Source organism: Chelonia mydas, chromosome 1 (assembly GCF_015237465.2).
Source record: "Chelonia mydas isolate rCheMyd1 chromosome 1, rCheMyd1.pri.v2, whole genome shotgun sequence".
Taxonomy (NCBI): Eukaryota; Metazoa; Chordata; order Testudines; family Cheloniidae; genus Chelonia; species Chelonia mydas.
Window position 1 is genome coordinate 20,849,728 of NC_057849.1, and position 20,429 is coordinate 20,870,156.

Genomic DNA, 20,429 nt, shown 5'->3' on the forward strand with positions numbered 1-20,429 from the left:
TTCCCCCCTTAGCAAAACATGATTCCAATTTCCCCACCCTCATTCCCTGTTCCCATTCCCCCCCTTACTTCCTGATTGACTGCAGACTATATAGTAAAACTTGAGTTCAGCTTAGCTATACCTTAACCAATCATTTTACTGAAATTTAACTAACCAATCCTAACATATGGTAACATGATTATTTAACCAATTATATCCCACCACCTTAATTAGTTTACACCCAGCAAAATTAATTATACAGCAGACAGAAACAATCACAGAACCAGACAGAGATTATACAGACAAACAATAGGGAAATGGGGACTACAGTGGTAGAACAAACACAGAAATGAGGATTTCATATCCCAGCTATTGATAAGTGAGTTCTTGCCAGACAGGATGCTATCAAACTAAATTTCCTTGTACATTTTCTAGGCACTTCCCTTTCTCTGGAGGTGATAGGCATTATCAGGACAGGATTGTATTCCTAACAGCCCAATAGCACCTTATTTCAATGTGACTAGTTTGGAATGTGAGGATGTGACCAGTTGCTTCCCAGTTTATGGCTGCCTCTGCTGCTTAACCAAAGGCCTTAGCCTAAGAACAGGGCCTCAGACTGTCACAGTAAGAGAAGGCCCTTACACCGGCAGACAGTGATTTTGATTCTTTCTTTTATACCTGTATAACTAGCTAAGTGATAAGAATAAACCTAAATTCTTAGAGTATGGGCCTTTACAAAAAGGGCTGAATATCTATATCCCTAACAATGGCCATATGTAAAATCATTCATCTAGGAACAAAGGACATAAGCCATACTTACAGGATGGGGGACTCTATCCTGGGAAGCAGTGACTTTGAAAAAGACTCTGGGGTTATGATGTATAATCAGCTGAACATGAGCTCCCAGGGAATGTTGTGGCTGAAAGGAATAATGTGATCCTTGGACGTATAAACAGGGGGAATATCAAGTGGGAGTAAAGAGGTTATGTTACCTCTGTATTTGGCACTGGTCATCGTCATCAATCCCTTAAGGTTGAGGATGATCTCTTTCACAGGCTTTATTTTTCATGGGTCCTTTGGTGACTGAAGAGTCTGATTCTTGAGCCACAGGCTCATTGGCAGATGTTGCAGGTCGTGTTGGAAGACAGGGTTGGGCTGCGATTGCTGCATAACAGTTGTCTTTCCTTTCTTTTCTGGCATTTTTCTGCGACCAGGGCAAGATGATTTTTCTCAAAAGTGGACTTTCCCTCTCTGACAAGTCTTCACCAGTTATCCCTATCTTGGGCTGCTGTCTCCCAGGGTGTGGTGTTGATGCCACATCTCTTGATGTTTATCCTGAGGGTGTCTTTAAAGAGTTTCTTTTGGCATCCTCGTTTCCTTTCTCCTTTGGTGAGTTGGGCGTACAGGAGTTGTTTTGGTAAGCGTACATCAGGCATGTGCACACAGTGCCTGATCCACCTCAGCTGGTGCTGGATAATCAGGGCCTCAACACTGAAGATGTTGGCCTCTGTGAGGACACTGACATTAGTGCGATGATCCTCCCACTTTATGCGGAGGATCTTCTGAAGAAAGTGCTGGTGCTGACGTTCCAGGTTTTCCAGGTGTTTTTTTATAGGTCACCCAAATCTCATAGCTGTAGAGGAGAGATGGGATTACCACCGCTTTGTAAACTAACAGTTTAGTATGTGCTCTGATGTTGTGATTGTTGAGCACCTGGCGAAACAGTCTCTGAAATTACTTTAACACCACAACAGAATCTCCTGATTGACAAGAAATATTTATCTGATACTTGCCATTACAGAGATAATAGGTCGGTCCTATTCAGTGACAGTATTATCTGTAGGTTTCAGAGTAACAGCCGTGTTAGTCTGTATTCGCAAAAAGAAAAGGAGGACTTGTGGCACCTTAGAGACTAACCAATTTATTTGAGCTCATGCTCAAATAAATTGATTAGTCTCTAAGGTGCCACAAGTCCTCCTTTTCTTTTTATTATCTGTAGAGCACCCAGATGGTTAACCCAATCAGTCAGGTTGATCATGATCTTCTGAAGTGTTCAGGATACCCTAAAACATGATAAAAATGAAGTAAAGTATGTTTGAGAACATCTCTAAACTCAACTCTGTTCAATTTCTAAGACACTAGTACATACTTTTATTTTTCTCAGGAATTGATAACTGCAGTCTCCTTTCTGTCCTCCATATTTCTCCCATTTCCCCTTTCCAGTCTAGCCATGTTATGCTCCACTTTGAATCTTTCCATTGGACTGTTGTCTGGTTCTAAAAAAAGTTCAGACCCCGTGTTCTCACATTCAAGAATGTATAGATATGCCTTCATCTGCCTCTCAATAAAAGGCCCTGGAAGGGTGGGTACATGATGTGGGAAGGGTTTGGTTGGAGATGCCTGTATGGCAGCTGCTTATGGAGCTTCCCTGGAGTAAGAGGAGATTTACCTGGTGAAAAGGAACCTATAGGGAAACTGAGCCTAAGGGGAAGATTTAGAGACTTTGAGAACCTACTGATCTGGAAGGACGGAGCCCTTTATGAATGTTCATGATGTTCTATAAACCCAGGAAAACTTGGTGGAAAGAATTTGTTTGGACCGCTCTGGGATTTTTGTAACCTTGAAGGAGAGGGCTTTTTCTTTGGCCAGTGGACCAAGGCACTAAAATCACCGACTAAACCGAACTAAACTGTAAACATGTCACCAGCATGCAAAAGAGTGAGTGAAAGAACAGAGACTTGGCTGTGTGACCTGACAGTGCGTGAGAGGAACTGACCCTGTTGCAAGGCCCAGCACTAAGCACTCTTCAATAGGTTGGTTTGCCCTGAACATCCTGGAAGAGGAATTGTCTGGTTCCTTCAACATTTCCCCACTGGGAGTTGGGCTAGGTATCTCCACTGATGTTTCTCACCCTTGAGAAGCTGAGTAGGATTTAGAGTCCCCTCCCCCATCATTTGGAGAGGTGAAAAAGCTGCAACTTGGGTTTTATCCTCTTCTGATATCATAATCCCACTCCCATGTCAAAGTCTTCCATAAGAAAGAAAAGTCAAGACAAGATAGTCACAAATGTAAACTATCAAAAAACTCCCCCAAATGTAGGAAAAGTGAGGCCATGTTAATGCATCCTAATGGAGCAGGAAAGGTCACAAACAATTTTTGACAGGTTTCAGAGTAGCAGCTGTGTTAGTCTGTATTCACAAAAAGAAAAGGAGTACTTGTGGCACCTTAGAGACTAACAAATTTATCTGAGCATAAGCTGTCGTGAGCTACAGCTCACTTCATCGGATGCATGTAGCTCACGAAAGCTTATGCTCAAATAAATATGTTAGTCTCTAAGGTGAAACAATTTTTGTTTTTCTTTGCAGTTCACCTGCAAAGAAAAGTGACCATTTAAAGTGGGCTATATATCAGAACATAAGAATGGCCATTCTGGGTCAGACTAATGGTTCATCTAGCCCAATATCCTTTCTTCTGACAGAACAAGGCAATTATTGAGTGACTCATCCCCCATTGTCCAGTCCTAACTTCTGGCAGTCAGAAGTTTAGGGACACCCAGAGCACAGGGTTGCGTCCCTGACCATCTTGGCTAATAGCCATTGATGGCTCTATCCTCCGTGAACTTATGTAATTCTTTTTTGAAGTCAGTTATACTTTTGGTCTTCAGAACATCCCCTGGCAATGAGTTCCACAGATTGACTTTGTGTTGTGTGAAGAAGTACTTCTGTATGTTTGTTTCAAACCTGCTGCCTATTAATTTAATTGGATGATCCCTGGTTCTTGTGTTATGTGAAGGGGTAAATAACACTTCCTTATTCACTTTCACCATAACGTTCATGATTTTACAGACCAGTATCATAGTCCCCCTTAGTCATTTCTTTTCTAATCTGAAAAGTCCCATTCTTTTTAATCGCTCCTCATATGGAAGTTGTTTCATACCCCTAATAATTTTTGTTGCCCTTCCCTGTAATTTTTCCAATTCTAATATATATTTTTTGAGATGGAGCAACCGGAACTGCATGAAGTAGTCAAGATGTGGACATGCTGTGTATTTATATAGTGGCATTATTATATTTTCTCTTCTAACATTCTGTTTGTTTTTTTTACTGCTACTGCACATTGGGTGGATGTTTTCAGAGAACTATCCACAACGACTCCACGTTCTCTTTCTTGAGTGGTAACAGTTAATTTAGACCCCATCATTTTGTATGATTATGTTTTCCAATGTGCATTACTTTACACTTATCAACATTGAATTTCATCTGCCATTTTGTTGCCCAGTCACCCAATTTTGTGAGATCCCTTGTAACTCTTTGAAGTCTGCTTTGGACTTAACTATCTTGAGTAATTTTGTATCAGCTGCAAGCTTTGCCACCTCGCTCTTTACCTCTTTTTCCAGATCATTTATAAATATATTGAACAACACTGATCCCAATGTAGGTCCCTGGGGGACCTCCCTATTTACCTCTTTCCATTGTGAAAATGGACCTTTTTTTCTTAACTTTTAACCAGTTACTGATCCAAAAGAGGACCTATCTTCTTATCCCATGATTGGTTACGTTGCTTAAAAACCTTTAGTTTGTCTTGTCAAACGCTGAACATCCAAGTACACTATATCAGCTGGATCACCCTTGTTCACATGCTTGTCGACACCCTCAAAGAATTCTAATAAATTGGTGAGGCATGATTTCCCTGCGCAAAATCTGTGTTGACTGTTCCACAACATATCAGGATCATCTGTGCATCTGATAATTCTGTTCTTTACTATAGTTTCAACCAATTTGCCTGGTGCTGAAGTTAGGCTTACTGGTCTATAATTGCCAGGATTGCCTCTGGAGCCTTTTTAAAAAATTGGTTTTACATTAGCTATCCTCCAGGCAGCTGGTACAAATGCTGATATAAGTGACAGGTCACATACCACAGTTAGTAGTTCTGCAATTTCATATATGAGTTCCTTCAGATCTCTTGGATGAATACCATCTGGTCCTGGTGACTTCTTATTATTTAATTTGTCAAATTGTTCCAAAACCTCCTCTACTGACACCTCAGTCTGTGACAGTTCCTCAGTTTTGTCACCTAAAAAGAATGATTCAGGGGTGGGACTCTCCCTCACATCCTCTGCAGTGAAGACCAATGCACAGAATTCATTTTTTTGTCTTTTGCTAGGTGCTCTTCAAATTCTTGATTTTTTGGCCTAATTATACTTTTACATTTGACTTGCCAAAATTTAAGTTCCTTTCTATTTTCCTCAGTAGGACTTACTCTGTTGTTAAGCTACAGTGGCATTTTTTTTTGGTCCTCTTACTGTTTTTTTTTTTAATTTGGGGTTTACTTGGAGGCTCTATTATGTGCTTTTAAATAGTTTCCATGCAGCTTGTGGGAATTTCACTCTTGTGAGTGTTCCTTTTAATTTCTGTTTAACTAGCTACTTCATTTTTTGTAGTTCCCCTTTTTGAAGTTAAATGCTACTGAGGTGGGCTTCTTTGGTATTCTTCCCCTATAAGGATGTTAAATTTAAGTACAGTATGGTCACTATTACTGAGAGGTTCAGCTATATTTACCTCTTGGACCAGACCCCGTGCTCCATCAAGAATTGCCTCTTTCTTTGTGGGATCCAGGACTAGCTGCTCCAAGAAGCAGTCATTAATGCTAGCACAGAATTTGGCTATCTGTTTTTTTAGCACACATTGATGACTCTGGAGGTGTGGACTACATTTTTAAAGTTCTCCTCCTGATCTGTGAGGCTTCCGGTGGTCAGTAAGACTATTGTACATTTTCAAAATGTTTCAGAGCCATCTGATAACCTCACTTTACCCAATAACTAAAAATGCTGGGTCAAGAAGAGTTTGCTGGGTGATACTGCTGTTGATGCTTCTGTTCATGCATTTATTATATTTCAGATCCCTTTCTTTTCAATCAAATTTGCATTGTTTCTGTATTTTGTATGTGCCTCATTATGGCAGAATGCTACCCTGGTTCATTTCATCTGTCACTGATTTGTCTCTTGCTTATGTTTTTATTGTACTGCACTTTGATATGTGGTGTATATAGAAAGCACCTTACAAATGCAGGTTGATTGACTGACTGATGGAAGAAGATTATTAAAAGGGTTGAGCATAGAGAAGTATAAAGTATTTATCAAGTAGATGGCACCTGATTTGAATCTTAAAGGATAATAAGGCATAGGAGAGAATAAAGAATAAATTCTTGCAATAAACATAACGGGCGACTCAAGGTTATTTGTGCCTCACAGAAATAACTGTAAATCTCCAGTGAAGCCTACATTCTCTAAAAGAGTGCAGGTTGACGACGAACTACAAGCTATTTGTTAAACATATTAAAACAAATTGGATATTTATATTCCTCTCAAAGTTTGATTGGAAACTACATTGACCCAGATGAATAAATTAAAATGCTTAGAATAAGTTGTGCTTAGCTTGAGATGGAGATGGTCTAATGATCAAGGCAGGGGATTAGGAGTCAGGACTTCTTCTGTCATTGAATTAGTGGACTGGAGATCAAACAATTTACATCGACAAAACCCTTAAGTAATCAGTATGGCCAATGTTTGAGACAAATGAGCCTTCCTCCGGGCTCACCAGCATTTCTTTGATGCAAAAGTACACAGGAGTCAAATAGAATTTGGCTATTGATTCTTACTATAGGGATACAATTTGGCACTTCCAAAACAGTCTTCAACAAGACTTGAAAAGCCTTTACTAAAATCAGAGTGTTGAAGGAGTATCCATCAGCTGCTGTCCATGAAGCTGTTGTCCATCAGAATTCAGTATATGATAAGGCACCAACTGTGTTTATCAGTTATCATGTACTAATCATATCTTATAATTATTACATGTGAGTGAATGCTGCTAACCCATCCTTTCTGAGGGGTAATTATCTTCTGTAATGCATTTATTGCTATATAAATAGCCTTTATTGTAGGTAAGGAAAACACGAGCATGTTTTGATCTTATGTAAATGAAGTCTGCAGTTTAGAATACTAGGCATCAGATCCAAAAAGAGAACTACTCTGTGATTTATATGTATTAATCCAGCTCTTCACCAGCTATGCAAAATGCTGTTTTAAAACCATTATTTTTCAAATTATTTTTATAATCTGATTATTCCCCGTGTGAATACCTCATTAAAATGTTCTCTCTCTTACAGGAGAATATACATATTTTTTTACCAGCTGGCAAAGAGAGAGAATTAGGAAAGAGTGTGAATTTGACAGAGGGTTTAAGGGAAATGAAACAGGAGCCTCAACTACACAGATTGGATTCAAACTTCAAATAACGCAAAGTTCAAGAGTGTTTGGCCCCATCCATCACAGGAATTATTTTGCCTACCATTTCCTTATTTAAAAAAGGATCTTTGGACTTGCATATGCATGTTTTTAAAATGTCTTCCTAAGAAGGAGGATCTTGCTGGGCGACTTACAGGATAAGTGCATTTGAAGCAATTGCTGATAAAACAGCATGATGAAAGGGGGCAGTGAGTGATTGATTTGATTATAGTTCATAATGTCAGAAGCAGTCCAGGTATCCATAAATAAATGATACTGGGAGAATAAATTAAAGAAAGAATTTATTTATAGAGACACCCTCCTGCACCTAATGGTACGTACACATGAGCAAGAAACACATAGTATCGAGAAAGAACAGCTGGAATAGAGGCACTCCCACTGTGTGAAAGTCACTCCACTAACATGAAGTCTGAGTAATCTGGCTTTCTATGGGTGTGGGGAAAGGAAGGAGGAGGAGCAGGTCCTCAAGGAATCAATTCTGAAGCACTTAGAGGAGAGGAAAGTGATCAGCAACAGTCAGCATGAATTCACCAAGGGCAAGTCATGCCTGACTAATCTAATTGCCTTCTATGATGAAATAACTGGCTCTGTGGATAAGGGGAAAGCAGTGGACGTGTTATTCCTTGACTTTAGCAAAGCTTTTGACAGTCTCCCACAGTATTTTTGCCAGCAAGTTAAAGAAGTATGGGCTGGATGAATGGACTATAAGGTGGATAGAAAGCTGGCTAAATTGTCAGGCTCAACAGGTAGTGATCAATGGCTCCATGTCTAGTTGGCAGCCGGTATCAAGTGGAGTGCCCCAAGGGTCGGTCCTGGGGCCGGTTTTGTTCAATATCTTCATTAATGATCTGGAGGATGGCATGGATTGCACCCTCAGCAAGTTTGCAGATGACACTAAACTGGGAGGAGAAGTAGATATGCTGGAGGGTAGGGATAGGATACAGAGGGACCTAGACAAATTAGAGGATTGGGCCAAAAGAAATCTGATGAGGTCCAACAAGGACAAGTGCAGAGACCTGCACTTAGGACGGAAGAATCCCATGCACCGCTACAGACTAGGGACCGAATGGCTTGGCAGCAGTTCTGCAGAAAAGGACCCAGGGGTTGCAGTGGATGAGAAGCTGGATATGTGTCAACATTGTGCCCTTGTTGCCAAGAAGGCCAATGGCATTTTGGGATCTATACGTAGGGGCATTGCCAGCAGATCAAGGGATGTGATCGTTCCCCTCTAGTCAACATTGGTAAGGCCTCATCTGGAGTACTGTGTCCAGTTTTGGGCCCCACACTACAAGAAGGATGTGAAAAAATTGGAAAACGTCCAGCAGAGGGCAACAAAAATGATTAGGGGACTGGAACACATGATTTATGAGGAGATGCTGAGGGAACTGGGATTGTTTAGTCTGCGGAAGAGAAGAATGAGGGGGGATTTGATAGGTGCTTTCAACTACCTGAAAGGGGTTCCAAAGAGGATGGATCTAGACTGTTCTCAGTGGTAGCAGATGACAGAACAAGGAGTAATGGTCTCAAGTTGCAGTGGGGGAGGTTTAGGTAGGATATTAGGAAAAACTTTTTCACTGGGAGGGTGGTGAAGCACTGGAATGCATTACCTAGGGAGGTGGGGGAATCTCCTTCCTTTGAGGTTTTTAAGGTCAGGCTTGACAAAGCCCTGGCTGGGATGATTTATTTGGGGATTGGTCCTGCTTTGAGCAGGGGGTTGGACTAGATGACCTCCTAAGGTCCGTTCCAACCCTGATATTCTATGATTCTATGAGGAGGTAATTAACCTAAGGCTAATGTATCCAGCCATCCTGCACCCTGGGATCACTACTCTAAAGTATGGACTGCAGCCACTCCACACCACTTCTGTAAAAGCACATCCAAGTACAGGCAAACAGTGTGGCTTCCAGGTGCTAGGGAAAATGATGCAAGGTTTATTGGTAAATTTATTCATTATTATTTAGCAAAAAAAAATTGTAAGAACCTGATGGAATTAATTCCATAGCACACTAGAGGACTTTTGCGGATACTTGGCAGGGTCATTGCTGTATGATTCTGAAATTCCCCCAGGTGTTACTGAGATGATGCTTGCCCCCCCATCAACTAGAAAAGGGCAAATATAGTGCCCATCTATAAAAAGGGAAATAAGGACAACCCGGGGAATTACAGACCAGTCAGCTTAACTTCAGTACCCGGAAAGATAATGGAACAAATAATTAAGCAATCAATTTGCAAACATCTAGAAGATAATAAGGCGATAAGTAACAGTCAGCATGGATTTGTCAAGAACAAATTGTGTCAAACCAACCTGATAGCTTTCTTTGACAGGGTAACAAGCTTTGTTGATGGGGGGAAGTGGTAGATGTAGTATATCTTGACTTTAGTAAAGCTTTTGATACTGTCTCGCATGACCTTCTCATAAACAAACTAGGAAAATGCAACCTAGATGGAGCTACTGTAAGGTGGGTGCAAAACTGGTGGGAAAATCGTTCCCAGAGAGTAGTTATCAGTGGTTCACAGTCATGCTGCAAGGGCATAACGAGTGGGGTCCTGCAGGGATCAGTTCTGAGACCAGTTCTGTTCAATATCTTCATCAATGATTTAGATAATGGCATAGAGTACACTTATAAAGTTTGTGAACGATACCACTCTGGGAAGGGTTGCAAGTCCTTTGGAGGATAGGATTAAAATTCAAAATGATCGGGGCAAACTGGAGAAATGATCTGAAGTAAATAGGATGAAATTCAATAAGGACACTAGTTATTCAGTCCAATCCAGTTCCCTAACTAATTTCCTTAATTTTTTAAAGTTAGCCCTTTTGAAATCAAAAACCCTAGTCACAGATAAACAAAAATAGATCTGTGACTACTTTATTGAGGTCAGAACATGTAGGGATAAAGTGAGAAAGGCCAAAAGCCATGTAGAGTTGGACCTTGCAAAGGGAATTAAAAGCAATAGTAAAAGGTTCTATTGCCATATAAATAAGAAGAAAACAAAGAAAGAAGAAGTGGAACTGCTAAACACTGAGGATGGAGTGGAGGTCAAGGATAATTTAGGCATGGCCCAATATCTAAACATATACTTTGCCTCAGTCTTTCATGAGGCTAATGAGGAGCTTAGGGATAATAGTAGGATGACAAATGGGAATGAGGATATGGAGGTAGATATTACCACATCCGAGGTAGAAGCCAAACTCAAACAGCTTAATGGTACTAAATCTGGGGGCCCAGATAATCTTCATCCAAGAATATTAAAGGAACTGGCACATGAAATTGCAAGCCCATTAGCAAGAATTTTTAATGAATCTGTAAACTCAGATGTTGTACCGTATGACTGGAGAATTGCTAACATAGTTCCTATTTTTAAGAAAGGAAAAAAACGTGATCTGGATAACTACAGGTCTGTTAGTTTGACATCTGTAGTATGCAAGGTCTTGGAAAAAATTTTGAAGGAGAAAGTAGTTAAGGACCTTGAGGTCAATGGTAATTGGGACAAAATGCAACATGGTTTTACAAAAGGTAGATCATGCCAAACCAACCTGATCTCCTTCTTTGAGAAGGTAACAGATTTTTTAGACAAAGGAAACGTGGTGGATCTAATATATCCTGATTTCAGTAAGGCATTCAATATGGTTCCACATGAGGAATTATTAACTAAATTGGAAAAGATGGGGATCAATATGAAAATTGAAAGGTGGATAAGGAACTGGTTAAAGGGGAGAGTGCAACGGGTCATACTAAAAGGTGAACTGTCAGGCTGGAAGGAGGTTACTAGTGGAGTTCCTCAGGGATTGGGTTTGGGACCAATCTTATTTAATCTTTTGATTACTGACCTTGGCAGAAAAAGTGGGAATGTGTTAATAAAGTTTGCGGATGACACGAAGCTGGGAGGGTATTGCCAATACAGAGAGGTACAGGGATATCGTACAGGAAGATCTGGATGACCTTGTAAACTAGAATAATAGTAATAGGATGAAATTTAATAGTGAGAAGTGTAAGGTTATGCATTTAGGGATTAATAACAAGAATTTTTGTTATAAATTGCGGATGCATCACTTGGAAGTAACAGAGGAGGAGAAAGACCTCAGATTATTCATAGAATCATAGAATATAGGGTTGGAAGGGACCTCAGGAGGTCACCTAGTCCAACCGCCTGCTCAAAGCAGGACCAATCCCCAACTAGTATTGGTCGATCACAGGATGACTATGAGCCGCCAATGTCATATGGCTGTGAAAAAAGCTAATGTGGTCTTGGGATGCATCAGGTGAGATATTTCCAGTAGAGATAAGGAGGTGTTAGTACTGTTATATAAGGCACTGGTGAGACCTGATCTGGAATATTGGGTGCAGTTCTGGTCTCCCATGTTTAAGAAGGATGAATTCAAACTGGAACAGGTACAGAGAAGGGCTACTAGGATGATCCGAAGAATGGAAAACCTGTCTTATGAAAGGAGACTCAAAGAGCTTGGCTTGTTTAGCCTAACCAAAAGAAGGCTGAGGGGAGATCTGATTGCTCTCTCTATATATATCAGAGGGATAAATACTAGGGAGGGAGAGGAATTATTTAAGCTCAGTACCAATGTGGACACAAGAACAAATGGATATAAACAGGCCATCAGGAAGTTTAGACTTGAAATTAGATGAAGGTTTCTAACCATCAGAGGAGTGAAGTTCTGGAATAGCCTTCCAAGGGGAGCAGTGGAGGCAAAAGACATATCTGGCTTCAAGACTAAGCTTGATAAGTTTATGGAAGGGATGGTATAATGGGATAGTCAAATTCTAGCAATTAATTGATTTTTGACTATTTACAGTAAATATGCCCAATGGCCTGTGATGGGGACACCATCATAGGGCCTAATCACACAGCCACACTATCAGAGGCTCATTCACCTGCACATCTACCAATGTGATATATGCCATCATGTGCCAGCAATGCCCCTCTGCCATGTACATTGGTCAAACTGGACAGTCTCTATGTAAAAGAATAAATGGACACAAATCAGACGTCAAGAATTATAACATTCAAAAACCAGTCAGAGAACACTTTAATCTCTTTGGTCACTCGATTACAGACCTAAAAGTTGCAATTCTTCAACAAAAAAACTTCAAAAACAGACTCCAACGAGAGACTGCTGAATTGGAATTTGCAAACTGGATACAATTAACTTAGGCTTGAATAAAGACTGGGAGTGGATGGGTCATTACACAAAGTAAAACTATTTCCCCAAGCTTATTCCCCTCCCTCCTCTCCCCCCTCCTCCCCCCCCCCGTTCCTCAGATGTTCTTGTCAACTGCTGGAAATGACCCACCTTGATTATCACTACAAAATGTCCCGTCCCCACCCCGGCTCTCCTGCTGGTAATAGCTCACCTTACCTGATCACTCTCGTTACAGTGTGTATGGTAACACCCATTGTTTCATGTTCTCTGTGTATATAAATCTCCCCACTGTATTTTCCACTGAATGCATTCGATGAAGTGAGCTGTAGCTCACGAAAGCTTACTCTCAAATAAATTTGTTAGTCTCTAAGGTGCCACAGGTATTCCTTTTCTTTTTTTTTTGGTGGGATCTGAGTTACTACAGAGAATTCTTTCCTGGGTGTCTCGCTGGTGAGTTTTGCCCACATGCTCAGGGTTTAGCTGATCATCATATTTGGGGTCGGGAAGGGATTTTCCTCCAGGGCAGATTGGCAGAGGCCCTGCGGTTTTTTGCCTTTCTCTGCAGCGTGGGGCATGGGTCACTTGCTGGAGGATTCTCTGCACCTTGAAGTCTTTAAACCATGAGTTGAGGACTTCAGTAGCTCAGACATAGGTCAGGGGTTTGTTACAGGAGTGGGTGGGTGAGATTCTGTAGCCTGCATTGTGCAGGAGGTCAGACTAGATGATCATAATGGTCCCTTCTGACCTTAAAGTCTATGCGTCTATGAGTAAGGACAAATGCAAAGTACTCCACTTAGGAAGGAACAATCAGTTGCATACATACAAAATGGGCAATGACTGCCTAGGAAGGAGCAGTCTGGGGGCCACAAGCTAAATATGAGTCAAGAGTGTAAGACTGTTGCAAAAAAGTGAACATCATTCTGGGATGTATTAGCAGGGGTGTTATAAGACAGACATGAGAGGTAATTCTTCTGCTCTACTCCAGGCTGATAAGGCCTCAACTGGAGTATTATGTCCCGTTCTGGGCATCACATTTCAGGAAAGATGTGGACAAACTGGAGAAAGTCCAGAGAAGAGCAACAAAAAGGATTGAAGGTTTAGAAAACATGACCGATGAGGGAAGATTGAAAAAATTGGGTTTGTTTAGTCTGGAAAAGAGAAGACTGAGAGGGGACATGAGGACAGTTTTGAAGTCCATAAAGGTTGTTACAAGGAGGAGGGAGAAGAATTGTTCTTCTTAACCTCTGAAGATAGGACAAGAAGCAATGGGTTTAAATTGCAAGGGAGGTTTAGGTTGGACATTAGGAAAAACTTCCTAACTGTCAGGGTGGTTAAGCACTGGACTAAATTGCTTAGAGAGGTTGTGGAATCTCCATCATTGGAGATTTTTAAGAGCAGGTTACACAAACACCTGTCAGGGATGCCAGTATGTCCCTTGGCCCGCGCCACTTCCCGCAGCCCCCATTTGCCAGGCACAGCAAACCAAGGCCAGCGGGAGCCGCGATCGGCTGAACCTGCAGATGCGGCAGGTAAACAAACTGACTGGGCCCGCCAGGGGCTTTCCTTGCACAAGCAGCTTCCCAAGTTTGGGAAACACTGGTCTAGATAATACTTAGCCCTGCCATGAGTGCAGGGGACTGGACTAGATGACCTCTCGAGGTCCCTTCCAGTCCTATGATTCTATGATTCCCGCTGCTCATGAGCATCCTCTTTGTGACTCAGCCCTCTGGCTAAGTCACTCAGCATTTCCCCCTTCTGAGGTACATCAAGGTCTTTCCTTCAGCAATGCTAGGAAGTCTTCCCATTCACTGCCTCAGGTGCCACTCCTTAAGTGGCTGGTAGGGGAACCCAGGCCCACCCTCTACTCCAGGGACCCTACACTCAGCAGTTCTGGGCTTTCCTCTCCCATCCCTTACTACTCCTTCCCTGGGCTGCTTCCTACAATTCCTGGTTCCCCGCCTTACTCTGGGTGTACAGGTTTCAAACCCTCCTCCCTCTTCCCAGGGAGTGACTATCCGTTCTCAGAAGCGTCCAGCTTCTTAGCTTTATAGACCCTGCCTATTGCTGCCCAGCTGAACCTGCTTGCTATCCATTCCCTGCTCCCTGGCTCTTCCTCCAGGTGCAGATTGTGGAGTTAATAGGTATACCTGGCCACCTTAACCTCTTCCAGCCCTGTGTGGGTGGACACTCCATCACATATATAAATCACATGAATGCTGCATATTTTAATGTATTACTTTACTACATAAACCCAGTGATAGGCTGCCAATATTTCAGCAAGGAGCACCTTCAAGAATTTCCTACCTCAGCTGGCGATACATGACATTCTGTAGGTAAAATATTCTACTGCTTCTTTGCTCTGATTCCATAGTTTTTATTCCCTAGCAAAAATTGGTCAATTCTGTAGTCTTCTCTATTGTCAAATCCTTTTGTTGCCGGTGCCCAGAGGCAAAACAACAGCAGGGGTTTGTTACCCAGTGTGCTTTACTTAATAATTACAACGGGGTGGAGAAGCAGAAAAGTTTATTTGCAGCTGCAAACAAGGTACAGGGAGAATAGAATTTTAAATTTTGCACACCAGAGCAGGTTATTACACACACTTTTATATTTTTTACTGCTACTGCACTACACATTAGCCAATTAAAACTTTGCACAAATACTTTGCCTTTTTTATATGGGTTACAACAATATTTATTTTTTGCAACCTTTAACAAGCATTTTTAGCAACTTAAACAACCAGCACATTTTGTCTGGTCTTGTAGCTTTTTTTTATTATTTTTAACTTGGGGTTAGCAAACCTTACAGTGTAAGGCATTATCTGTGGCTGCAACATTGTTTTAAGAGCAAAAGAGCTTACTTAAACCAGCCAGGTCTGAGTTCTATTAAGGGGGGTTGAGAAGAAGCCCTAAGGCCTTCAGCAGAGAGACTTTCTCGACCCTTATGGCCTTCCTTTCCCTCAACTTAACTAGTGGCCATGCCCTGGGGTCTCCAACAATTCCCTTTTTTGAGAATACTTATTTTTATTGCTTGAGTCTTTTTATTTTTATTTACTTACTAGCGGGCTATGCATAAAATTAAAATTTTTAAAACTATGTAAAATAAGCATTTTTACACAGGACTACATACAACACAGTAAACATAACATGATTAATACAGGGAAAAAAAACTTAAATAATAGGTTTCAGAGTAACAGCCATGTTAGTCTATTCGCAAAAAGAAAAGGAGTACTTGTGGCACCTTAGAGACTAACCAATTTATTCTAAACAACCCACTTAGCCACGGGGAAAGGCCCCAACCAGAAAATAGAGAGCCTAGCCAATTTTCCCCAGTTTGCTGATGAATGCCCTTTACCAGCTGCTTTAGGCGTTGTAAATTAGCTTTTACGGATGGCCCTGCATTTGTTATATTAAAGCAACACATGCCTGCAAACTTTTGGCATAGGTGACCATGGCGTAGAAGCAAATAGTTCACAGCCAGCCTGTTTTGTAGCATACCCTGATGTACTTTTTCTAACTTATGTGAGAGTTGGGCCAGGACAGTTGAGGTCAAATTAATGGCCTTTGCCACCGTGCAGGCAAGGTGCTTTACTGCGTGATAATTATGCACCACAAGCCCAGGGATACCAACTAAAAAAAAGGCCAGAGCTGCTGCCTCACTCTCTGAGAATAAGGTTTTTTGAGAACAACGTTGCGTTTACTGCACTTTGGGCCAGTGCCAGCCAGGTATATACGGGTACAATGCCTGAAACAGCAGTACCGGTCAGGCACATGGCCAAGAGAGGGAATAAAATATACCCCTTTATTTATTTTTTTTTGCCTTCCCGGCGGGCTGCCGTTTAAATAGTAATTTTAGTTTAAGATTTTTAGTGGAGGGGGCTGAATGCACGGTTTACCTTTTAGCCGGGGGCGGGGGTTGACACCGCTTTTAGCCGGGTATAATGAATTTAATTTTTGTGTCCCTCGACCTTTGCTGCCCTGTGGGAGACCAGCAGGATGGTATAGGGTTCCTTCCATTTTTCCTGGAGGGGGCTCGTCTTTCCAGGTAGTTACAAGCACTGAATTACCAGGCTGCAGGGAGTGGATGGGTGAGTCCAAGGGTAGAGGCTGGGAATTTTTAGTATACCTGTGAAGAGACAAAAGAACAGCAGACAGGGAACACATATACTGAGACAGAAACCCATTTTTTAATTTTCACTTTTTCCCTGACACAACCGGTGTACCATTTATAGGCCATGCCCTTCCAAACATAATTGTAAAGGGACTGAGCCCTCATTTACCCTTTGGGAGAGCACGGATGCGGAGCAGAACTAGGGGCAGGGCATTAGGCCACCGTAGGTAGGCCTTTTGGCATACTTTTGAGAGATATCGCTTAAGGGTTTGATTGGTTTGCTTTACTACCCCACTGGCTTGCGGTTTTTAGGATGTATGGAGTTTTTAGAGAATTTGTAAGGCGTTTGAGATGCTTTGGACCATTTTTGACGTGAAGTGTGTTTTATTGTTAGATTTTATTTACTGGGGAAGTTTAAAGCGAGGAATAATTTTCTTAACAAACTTGAGAGCCACTGTTCTGGCAGTGCAATTGCGACATGGAAAGGCTTTTGGCCATTTGCTGAATTTATTCACTATGACAAGGAGATATGTGAACCCTTGGGTTCAGGGAAACTTAGTAAAGTTTATTTGCCACACCCGTCCGGGGCCGGGAGTGGGTTTTAGGGCCGCTGGTGGTACTGGGTGTTCTGATTGGGGGTTATTTTTTTGACAGACTAGGCATTTTGCCTGTACCTGCAGCCAGGGGTTTGAGTTTGGAGGTTATGAAGTACTTTTTTATTAGTTGGATAAGTGCCTTCCTGCTAGCATGAGTAGTTTGATGTAACTTTTGTAATACTGGCAAAATTAGGCCCTTTGGTAAGAGGACTTTCCCTTCCGGGGAATGAAGCCATCCCTCCTTTTCCTGGAGACCAAGTTTGTTAGCTAGCTGTTTTGTTTTTTTTTCAGACTACTGAGGAGTCGGGAGCTCCCCCACTGATGGGATAAGGGCATGCATATAGGTGTTTTTAGTTTTGAGGGGACATTAGGGTCGCAGAATGCTTTGCCTTTTTATTTGCCCTGGAATTACCCCTGGTTACATTTTGATTTTTTTCTTTGATGGGCCTTACAGTGTCCCACTGCCACTTCCAAAGGGAGTTGCACTGCCTCTAGAAGCCGGAGAATTTGGGGCCCGTACTTGACTGGAGAGCCTTGGGCTGTGTTAGCATTTTTCTTTGCTCTTACAGGCCAGCATGAGCATGCAGCACACCAAAAGCATATTTGGAATTAGTGAAAATATTGACCCGTCTTTCTTTGGACAGTTCGAGTGCACGGGTCAGGGCCACTAGCTTAGCCAACTGGACAGAGGTCCCAGCGGGCAAACTTTTAGCTTTTACCGTGTTATTGAGGGTTACAATAGCATAACCAGCCCTTCTTTGCCCATTTATTACCATGCTGCTACCATTAGTGTACCACTCATAATTTGCATTTGGGAGGGGCACATTTTTTAAATTTGGGCGGCTAGAATATTGGGCATTTATGATTTTTAAACAGTTATGTTTTTGTTTTTTTAGTTTTTTGGTAAGAAGGTGGCAGGGTTAGGGGATGGACAAGGCTGCAGCGTGACCTTAAGGTTTTTTAAGAGCTTTGCTTGGTATTTTGCTATACGCGCTTGTGTGAGCCAGAGGCCGCTCTTAACATTTAGTAAAGCATGTACCTTGTGTGGTGTAAAAACCTGTATTGTTTGTTCTAGTGTTTTTTTGCTTTTGCCAGGGTTAGGGTGGTGGCTGCCACTGCCCGCAGGCACACTGGCCAGCCCTTGGCTACTTGGTTTAGTTGTTTAGAAAAATATGCCACTGGACATTTTCATGCTTCTAGCAACTATGTGAGTACTTTTAGGGCCACCCCCTTTCATTTATGTACATACAACTGAAATGGCTTGGAGAGATTTGGCAGATCTAGAGCCGGGGCTTTTATTAGCTTTTTTTTAGGATTTTAAATGCCCTGTCAGCCTCTGGGGTTTAATGAAAGGGGTTATGGTTTGCTCCTTTTACACAGTTGTACAGGGGTTTAGCCCATAGTTCAAACTTTGGGATTTATATTTTACAGAAGCCTGCCATTTTCAGAAATGCTTTGAGCCACTTGCGATTACTTGGGATAGGAACTTGGCATATGGCTTTTTTTCTCACATTTGAAAGCTGGCGTTTTCCCTGCCGTATGTAGAACCCGAGGTACTGTACCTGCAGGAGAGCAATTTGAGCCTTACTTTGTGCTACCTGATATTTTTGGAGTTTCACAAAATTTAGGAGACTTACGGTGGCTTTAAGGCAAGGAGTTAAGTCCACAGTGGCAATTAACAGATTATTTACGTATTGCAAAAGGAGGGCTTTTTTATTATCCCACTCCTCTAGGTTCCTGACCAGAGCCTGGCCAAAGAGGGTGGGGGAATTTTTAAACCCCTGGGCTAACACTGTTTAGCAAAGTTGCTTTTTAACTTTGTTTCGGTCCTCCCATTCGAAGGAGAATTTTTTGTGCTGAGGTATTAACTGGGATGGCAAAAAAAGCATTTTTTAAATTAAGAACTGAAAAATGGGTATACTGTCCCCCTATAGAAGCCAATAGGGTATACGGGTTAGGGACAAGAGGGTACAGAGTTTTAACCCATTTATTAACTGCCCTTAGGTCTTGTACCAGCTGGTACGTGCCATTAGGTTTTTGTATGGGTAAAATGGGAGTGTTTCAGGCTGACTGACATTTCCGGAGAATACCGTACGTTAGAAATTGATTTATGGTTTTTTGTAACCCCTCTCTGGCTTTTTTTTTTTTTGATTGGATATTGCTTTACCCGCACCGGGCCTTTTTTGGGTATGAGCTGGACATGAATGGGGATTTGGTGAGTAGCTTTTTTTGGGATTTTTGATGCCCACACAAGGGGATACACTTGGACTTTTTACTGGTCCCATTTTGGGGCTTGCATAGCCGAGGGTTTAACTGCAAGGGCCATAATTCATGCATTTTCAGGGGGTAAGGTAAGGGTTATTTTAATTTGAGTAAAATGCAGGGTGGCACCTAGGCGACACAGCAGGTCCCGTCCCAGCAACAGTGTTGGGCACTTAGGGAGGTATACCAGCTTATGGGATATGGTTTTGTTTTTCAAAGCACATTTTGCTGGGGCATACGCTAGGCACTTGGTATTTTTGCCTGTGGCTTTTGTTACAGTGAGGGAGTCTGCTACTGGCAACTGAAGGGGTTGATTTACAGCAGTTTGCGCCGCTTTAGAGTCCACTAAAAAAATCTATTTTTTTATTTTTTACCCGCATTTTTACTTGGGGTTTCGGGGGTAGGGTGATTTGTTTTTCCTGACACCCCTATTTTTGTTTTTTTATTGCCATTATAGAGGTACCCACCCCCCCTTTTTTTTTGTTTGGGCACTTATTCTTCCAGTGTCCCTTTTGCCGACACAGGGCACACTGATTGCGCCCCAGTTGTTTTTTTTGCGGGCCTGGACGTCCGCGTCCACAGCCCCTTTCTTCTTGTTCACTTCCCTTTGTGCCTGCCTGCACCGCCGCTACCATTAATTTTACTTGCTTTTTTTTTTTTTTACTTTTTTTAAACTATACACTTGATTTCCTGCTTTTAAAATATGTGCCATGGTTATACCCATTAAATTCTTCTTTTTTTGAAGCTTTTTTTAATGTCAGGGGCTGCCCTGCTTGTAAATACTTTTTTAATAATTGCCTTAGTTTGCGGATTATTAGGATTTGCATTGGTATACTGTTGGATCGTGTCTCGAATGCGCTGTAAAAAGGCTTCAGGGCTTTTTTTGGGTTCTGCACTACCTTATATGGTTTAGTTTAATTATTTTGTTTGACAGCTGCGTGACAGAGTTTATACAATAGCAGCTTCTTATAGGAGGTGAGGTGGGTCATAGCCTGATTGTTATTTGGGTTTTACCTAGGATTCTTTA

At 41.7% G+C, this 20,429-nt stretch overlaps 1 long non-coding RNA gene across 1 annotated transcript; it reads right to left on the reverse strand.

The window, feature by feature from the left end:
* Window positions 1-589: 589 nt before the first annotated feature.
* Window positions 590-19,893, reverse strand: LOC122462886. The gene is made up of 3 exons (XR_006285773.1): window positions 19,866-19,893; window positions 2,776-2,783; window positions 590-739 (listed from the first exon to the last, which is right to left on the reverse strand). It is a non-coding gene; the product is annotated as an uncharacterized LOC122462886 (long non-coding RNA).
* Between the last annotated feature and the right edge of the window lie 536 nt (window positions 19,894-20,429).